General features: G+C 37.2%; 1 protein-coding gene across 24 annotated transcripts in view; it reads left to right on the top strand.

Moving 5' to 3' along the window:
• Positions 1–8,448, top strand: part of ZNF644 (zinc finger protein 644) — a 99,867-nt gene that overhangs the window by 15,139 nt on the left and 76,280 nt on the right. For 5 of the 24 annotated variants that reach the window (XM_010860414.1, XM_010860398.1, XM_010860393.1 and 2 more), the window contains exon 2: positions 995–1,168. The exons of the other annotated variants lie outside the window; for them this stretch is intronic. The gene's annotated coding sequence lies outside the window, so the exon portion shown is untranslated. The remainder of the gene's footprint in view (positions 1–994; positions 1,169–8,448) is intronic. 24 annotated transcript variants of the gene reach the window in all.

The following is an 8,448-nucleotide window of genomic DNA, read 5'->3' as shown; positions in this document are numbered from 1 at the left end:
TGGAAGGAATGATGCTAAAGCTGAAACTCCAGTACTTTGGCCACCTCATGCGAAGAGCTGACTCATTGGAAAAGACTCTGATGCTGGGAAGGATTGGGGGCAGGAGGAAAAGGGGACGACAGAGGATGAGATGGCTGGATGGCATCACTGACTCAATGGACGTGAGTCTGGGTGAACTCCGGGAGTTGGTGATGGACAGGGAAGCCTGGCGTGCTGCGATTCATGGGGTTGCAAAGAGTCGGGCACGACTGAGCAACTGAACAGAACTGATAAGAGTTTTATCTAAGTAAAAATAGCAAATGTTTGAAATGAATGGCAAAAATAATACTAGACATTCATATCAAGCAAAGGCTAAAACTTTTCTAGTCCAAAACCTTTGAATGAGAAAAAGAGAATTTTTTTTAATTAATAAAAAATTAGACCACTAAACAATAGTAGGCTTGAGCATTTGATAAACTCAAATAGCATTGAAACATGAAGTAGTGTTTTTAGAGAAATTGGTAACATCAGTCTTTTTCAGGAGATTTTAAATTACTTCTCAGAATTTAATAGATTAAGTAAACAAAAATTAAGGCTATGAAGATTTGGATAGCAATATGCTTTATCTAACAGGTATATGTCAAACTTTGTTCCCAATAAATACACATTTTTTCCAATTTATGTCAATTAAAAAATTTTTTTTAATGTCTTGGGCTTCAAAGAGAATTTGAAATTTTAAATAAGAGAAATTGTGTAAGTCAATATATTTTGACTACATTATAGAAAAGCTAGTTGTTAAAGCTAAAGTGATTTTAACTATTTGGGTGATTAAAACTGTATCCTACTCAAACTTGAGCCTAAATTTCATACTATTTAAAAAGGAGCAACAGTGAAGAAGACATGCCATATCAAAACTGGTGAAATGCATATCTTTTTAAACATAGTGGATTAAATAACCATTTATTTTGAAATCAACCCCCTTGTAGAATTATAATAATTTTTTTTTAAATCATAGGGTATCAAGGAAAAAACTGGAAAGTTGATCACAGAAGTAAAACTCTGGAAGCTGGAAAGCAGCAACTTTGTACCACTAAGAAAACTCAACTTTCCACTTTTGGTGGGAAAGGCCTAGAATGGTCTAGAATTGTGCTGTTGAACACTGTGGTGCTTCAGGAATTAGTGGCTGCAGGTACCTTAAAAGAATTGTCTAAGAGTTAATAACAAATTAACAACCCTCATGGTGCCAAGAAGATATTTCTTACCTTTATCAAGGTTTCCTCTCTGATACTCTATTCTTGAACAGTAGGCAAGCTCAGGTTAAGAGTGTCACACTCAGAAACAGAATTGAGAAAAATTTTACATGTTAAACTAGGAATCACCGAGTCTCTTTCCTCCTGGTTCTGAAAATACTAACATCAAGCTTCTGCCCCCAAAGGCAGGATTGGAAGAGTCATTCTATTATAGCAAACTGATGAGGAAGAGGGACCAACAGATAATAATAGACGAGGATCCACCAGGGAAATCATCAGACTGATCATCTTACATTGATACTACCTATTAACAGAGAATTCCAAGGCAACTTTTTTTTTTAATCTTTTTCGTTATAGTTTACCATAGGATATTGGCTATAGTTCTGTGTGCTACATAGTATAGGACTCTGTTGATGCACTCCATACATAGTAACCTGCTCTGCCAACCCCAAACTCAATCTAGTCCTCCCTTCCCTGCTGCAACCTGTAAATTTTTTTTTTCTTTTAATGTTTCTGGGAGTGAGTTCATTTGTATCGTATTTTAGATTCCATATATAAGTGATAGTATCAGTCTTTCTGTGTCAGAGTTCATTTATAATTGTGTGATAGTCTCTGGGTTCATTGACTAGACAACTTTTAGGTTTTTTATTTTAAACCTTTTTTCATTTTAAAATATGAGATTAAGGATGACTAAGAGGAAGTGGGTAGAAACTTTATTATAATAGTTTTAAAACTTAAGTTTTAAAAGAAAACTTTAAAAAGTTACCGATAATTTTGGAAATAAGGGGATAATTATAACTTTGAAATGAGAAAGGATATTATGAAGAGTCAATCCTTAGAAAACAAGCTCTTAGACATTTAGAATATGAAATACTTAACAGAAGAGTTAGAAATTTAGGATGTTAAATTTCTAGTAGAATGTTGAAAGGTAAAATTGAGAAAAGCTTTCACAAAACAGGACAAAAGAGTTGTGAGTTGTAAGAGAAAATAAAGCTAGAGGATCACTCTTGGCAAGTTCAACATATGAAAAATCAGAATTACAGAATGGGAGGAAATGGATGGAGGAAGTTATTTAAGAATAATTCCACAAAAATCTTGAGTTTCCACATTAAAAGGATTCATAGCATGCACAGCATAGTGACTCGAAAAAAAACCAAGCAACATGATAGAATTTCAGGCATCAGAAACAGGGAAATTCCTAAAAACTTTTGTTTATGGACAATATAATAGAGATTAGGAATCAGTATCTTTGGAAAAATAATCAATAATGAAATAATGCCTCAGAATCCTAAAGGAAAATTTATTTCCAAACTACTAATTCTGTATCTTCCCAAAGCTGTCAAATGTGGGAGTAAATACATAGAACATATGAGGTTGTTCGAATATTTACTTCAAATGCACCATCTCTCTCAGTAATTTACTAGAGGACCCGGGCTCTATCAGAATGATTGGGTGAATCAAAAAGAGGAGGGATCCAGGAAATAAGATTTAGCACAGGAAAATGATGATGGTGCAGGGAGATGCAAGGAAGGTGGCTGTGCAGCAGGTCTGAAGAATAATCAGTTCATCAGGAGGACAAAAGGGTCTAGATGATATATCTTCAAGAAACATACACACAAGAAAAAAGGTTTTTGTGAGTTTATTTGTAAGGGATATTATCTGTAATTTTGTTTTCCTGTGTTTGACAAGGATCGGTGTCAATTCTTTGCGTGTTTGGTTTAAAGGTAGCTGTCACCAGAGAAGCCATCTGGTCCTTGCTTTTTTAGTGGGAAGTTTTTTCATCACTTAATCTCTTGACATTTGGGATTTCCAGTGTCTTCTTGAATCAGTTCTGGCAGTTTGCTTTTTTTACCCCCAGAAATTCGTCCATTTCATGTGAGTTACTTTATGCCTTGCCATTCAGTTTTTTGTACCCTTCCCTTATAATCCTTTGTATTTCTTGTTATAAAGCCAGTATTAAAACTGGCCTTTCATTCTTGATTGTAATACAGGCATACCTTGAGATAGTTAGGTTTGGTTCCAGATCACCACAGTAAAGCAAGTAATGTGAATTTTTTGGTTTCGCAGTGCATATACAAGTTATGTTTATATGATACTGAAGTGAATTAAGTGTGTGACAGCATTATGTCTTAGAAACAGTATGCTGCTGCTGGCTGCTAAGTCGCTTCAGTCATGTCCGACTCTGTGCGACCCGAGACGGCAGCCCACCAGGCTCCCCATCCCTGGGATTCTCCAGGCAAGAACACTGGAGTGGGTTGCCATTTCCTTCTTCAATGCATGAAAGTGAAAAGTGAAAGTGAAGTTGCTCAGTCGTGTCCAACTCTTCGCAACCCCATGGACTGCAGCCTACCGGGCTCCTCCGTCCATGGGATTTTCCAGGCAAAGTACTGGAGTGGGGTGCCATTGCCTTCTCCATAGAAACAGTGTACATACTTTAAAAAAACTTTATTATTAAGCATTATCATTCATCAAGTTGCAGCCTTTCTGCTGGTTGACTGTCTTGCCTCAGTGTTGATGGTCTTGGCCTCAATTTGATCAGGGAGGTTGGTTGCTGAAGGCTGGAGTGGTTGTGGCAGTTCTTAAAATAACAGTGAAGCTTGCTGCATTGATTGACTCTTCCTTTCACTTGAACACTTAGAGGCCATTGTAGGATTATTAACTGGCCTAATTTCAATATTGTTGTGTCTCAGGGAATGGGGAGACCTGAGGGGAGAGAGATACGAAAACAGTCAGTGGAGCCACCAGAATACACAGTATTAAGTTTACTGTCTTACATGAGCATGGTTTCTGGTGCCCCCAGACAATTATGATAGTAACATTAAAGATGATTGATCAAAGGTAGCAAAAAATAATAGTGGAAAAAGTTTGAAATACTGCAAGAATTACCAAAGTGTGACAGAGACACAAAGTAAGCAAATGCTGTTGGAAAAATGGTGCTGATAGACTTGTTTCATGCAGGGTCACTATAAACCTTCAGCTTGTTTAAAAAAAAAAAAAGATAGTAGCTGTGAAGCTCAATAAAATAGGGTGTGGTGGTGGTGGTTTAGCTTGTTTAATTTGTCTTTTTTTTTTTTTTTTTGATCAAGCCCTCCCTGAAGGTTTGTCAATTTTGTTGGTATTTTTAAAAATCCAACTTTTGATTTCATTGTTTTTATTTATAAAAATTCTCTTTCATTTCTGCTATAGTCTTTATTGTTTCCTTTCTTCTGTTTGCTTTGGGTTTAATTTGCTCTTTTTCTGGTTTCTTAAGATGGATGGTTAGATTATTGATACCTCCTTTTAAAGTAGATATATATAGCTATAAATTTCCCTTTAATCACTGCTGCTACTTCATCTCATCAGTTTTAGTGTGTTGTGTTTTTGTTTTCATCTCAACATATTTTATGGTTTCTCATGTGATTTCTTTGATCTAAGGAATATTTAGGAATCTTTTGCTTAATTTCCATGTGTTTGTTAATTTTCCAAATTTTCTTCTGTTACTGATGTCTAGTTTCATTCTATTGTGGTTGGAGAACATACTTTGTATGATCTGATTCCTTTTAAATGTGTTGTTTTATGGCTTAACATACGGTCTGTATACTGGAGAATGTTCTATATATGCTTGAGAAAAAAGTGTTTTCTGCTTTTTTTGAGTATTCTGTAGTTACCTGTTAGATCTGGTTGGTTTATAGTGTTTAAGTCCTGTTTTCTGATTGGTCTCCTATCTGGTTCTTTCTGTTACTGAAAGTGAGGCACAGAAGTCTCCATCTGTTTTTGCTTTTGTCTGTTGTCTATTTCTCCTTTCAATTCTGTAAGTTTCTTCATGTATTTTGTGGCTTTGTTAGGAGTATATATATTTACAGTTTATCCATAATTTTTGATGAATTGAACCTTTTTTCTTATAAAACGTTCTTTGTCTTTAGTAATGATTTTTTTCCCTTCGTGTCTTGTGTCTGAAAATAATATAACCGCTAGAGTGGCTGTCTTTTGGTTACTGTTTGCACTGGATATCTTTTTCTGTCCTTTCACTTTTAAATTCTTTGAATCTTGTCTCCTTTTATTTTATTTATTTATTTTTCTTTCTTTATTTTTTTTTATTTGTCTCCTTTTAAAAATTAATTTATTTTTGGCTTTACTGGGTCTTCCTTGCCTTGTGTGGGCTTTCTCTATTTGTGGTGAGTGGGGACTGCTCTTTTTTGTGTTGCAAGGGCTTCTCATTGTGGTGGCTTCTCTTGTGGAACACAGGTTCTAGGCTCATGGGCTTCAGTAGTTGCTGCATATGGGCTCAGTAGTTGTGGTCTGCAGGCTCAGGGCACAGGGGCTTCAGTAGTTGTGGTGTACAGGCTTGGTAGTTGCTGCTGGCGGGCTCTATTAGTTGTGGCACAGTGGGCTTAGTTGCTCCACAACATGGAATCTTCCTGGCCCAGGGATTGAACCGGTGCAGTCTGCATTGGCAGGTGGATTCTTATCCACTGTACCACCAGGGAAGTTCCTAAAATATGTCCCTTGTAAGCAGCATATAGTTGGATTGTGTTCTTTTACCCATTCTACCAAATGTCTGCTTTTTGATTGGAATACTCAATTAATTTGCATTTAATTCCAATAATGTAGAATTTATGTCTTTCATTTTGCTATTTGTTCTCTATATGTCTTAAAATTTTTTCCTGGCTTTCTTCTTCTATTGTTGCTTTTCATTGTGCCATGCAAATTGTTTTTCCATGGCTTTTAACTCCCAACAGGAGAAGAAACAGTCAACACTTTTTTAAATTAGACTTCTATATTATCAAGTTACCTTTCCCATGCTTTTTTTTTTTTAATTTGTTTTTGAAGGATAATTGCTTTACAATGTTGTGTTGGTTTCTGTCATACATCAATATGAATCAGGCGTATACATATGTCCTCTCCCTTATGAACTTCTCTCCCACCTGCCACCCCATCCCACCCCTAAGTTGCCACAGAGCGTTGGTTTGAGTTCCCTGAGTCATACAGCAAATCCCCACTGGTTATCTATTTTACATATGGTAGTATATATGTTTCCATGCTACTCTCTCCATTTGTCCCACCCTCTCCTTCCCTGCCCCCATGTCCATAAGTCTGTTCTCTATGTCTGGATCTCCATTGCTGCCCTGTAAATAGGTTCATCAGTACCATCTTTCTAGTTTCCATATATATGCATTAGTATGTGATATTTGTTTTTCTCTTTCTGACTTACTTCACTCTGTATAATAGGCTCTAAGTTTAACTACCTCATTAGTGCTGACTCAAATGCATTCCTTTTTATGGGTGAGTTATAGCCCAATGGCACCCCACTCCAGTACTCTTGCCTGGAAAATCCCATGGACAGAGGAGCCTGGTAGGCTGCAGTCCATGGAGTTGCTAAGAGTCGGACACAACTGAGCAACTTCACTTTCACAGACACAACTGAGCGACTTCACTTTCACTTTTCACTTTCACACATTGGAGAAGGAAATGGCAACCCACTCCAGTGTTCTTGCCTGGAGAATCCCAGGGACCGGGGAGCGTGGTGGGCTACCGTCTCTGGGGTCGCACAGAGTCGGACATGACTGAAGTGACTTAGCAGCAGCAGCAGCATAGTCCATTTTGTGTGTGTGTGTGTATACATATACATATATGTATATATATGTATATAAACCAGCTTCTTTGTCCATTCATCTGTTGATGGGCATCTAGGTTGCTTCCATGCCCTAGCTATTGTGCATAATGTTGCAGTGAACATTGGGTACCATGCTCATTAATTCTTCATGTGTATTCAAGTTACTCACCATTGTCCTTTGATTCCAGCCTGAAGTATACTCTTTAGTATTTCTTGTACAACAGATCTGCTGCTGAAACCTTGTAGTGAATTTTTCATTTTCATGATTGTATTTTTCGGCTTTTATTTTGTTCTTTTTCATGATTTCTATCTCCTTATTCATATTTTCTGTTTGTGAGACATCCATCTTATATTTTTCTTCAGTTCTTTTGACATAGATTTCCTTTAGTAGTTCTTAGAACATGTTTAAAATGGCTGATTTGTAGCTTTGTTCACTAAGTCCAATGTCTGCGTTTCCTCAGAGACAGTTTCACTTGCCTTTTTGTCATGTGTATGAGCCATACATTTTTAAAATGTCATTTTTTTGTTGCTGTTTAAAGCTACATTTTAAATAATATGGCAGCTCTGATGATTAGATACTCTTTCTTTCCCAGCATTTGTTTTTGTTACTGTTTGTTGCTGTTAGCTAGTTGAGTGATTTTTCAGAACTAATTCTGTAAAATATATATTCTTTGCCTTGTGTGGCCACTGAAATGTCTCTACTCAGTTAGCTTAGTGGTCAGCCGATAATTGGACAGTGCCTGAGATGAGTACGTTCCCAGTTTTGTTTAGAGGCTCTGTGTGTATGTTTGTTGGGGCACAGCTTTAACACTCAACCAGGAAATTTGTTACTTAGCTTTACCCTTTGTTTCCTGATGTGCAGAGCTTCCAGGTTAGCCAGAGGTGTGCACTTAGGGCTTTCTCAGGCCCTTCCTGATCATGTGCACAGCCTGCAGCTTGTGTGTGGCTCTGGGCATACATTTGACCGCGTAGATTGTCAGGAATATTTTAGAGCTTTTATAAGCCCCATTTTTTCTTTTTAAACTTCGTGGTTAGTCTGTTGTTGGTCTCATCTGTTATCCTCTGCCTCAGTCACCTATAACATGGTACAATTGCTTACAGTTGTTTTTGACAAATGCCTTTGGGGAAAAGGCTTTTTTTGCACTGAGTACACTCTTAGGATAACTTTGGGAGTGGGGTCTTCCAGGAAACCACCAGACATGTCAAATAATGAACAGTCCTCTGAGGATGCAGTAGTAAAGGAACTGTCGCCCTTATCTGCCCCTCTTGGGTAACTACCAGGCTGCTGGTTTTCACCAGACTTGTGGACTGTTTGTTTTCAAGTCTACTGTGTTGGGAGGATGGGAAAAGGGCAGAATCGATGCCACAGAGTTTGCTGGTCTCATCAAGATTAGCCATCTTTCTTGAATAAGCTCTCCCCAGATTGCTGCAAGCCTTTGGTTAATTTCTAGTGTTAGGAAAATGTTGACTGTTTTTGTCAGTTTTCTTTTTCGTGTTATGGAGATGATTTTCTTTTTTTTTTATTTTTTAATTTATTTATTTATTTTTAATTTTTTATTCCTTTATTTCTCATGTGTTCCCCATCCTGAACCCTCCTCCCTCCTCCCTCCCCATACCATCCCCTGC

Source organism: Bison bison, unplaced genomic scaffold, assembly GCF_000754665.1.
Source record: "Bison bison bison isolate TAMUID 2011002044 unplaced genomic scaffold, Bison_UMD1.0 scf7180017864466, whole genome shotgun sequence".
Lineage (NCBI taxonomy): Eukaryota > Metazoa > Chordata > Mammalia > Artiodactyla > Bovidae > Bison > Bison bison.
The sequence above is the reverse complement of the archived record's forward strand: the minus strand, read 5'-3'. Positions and strand labels throughout refer to the sequence as shown.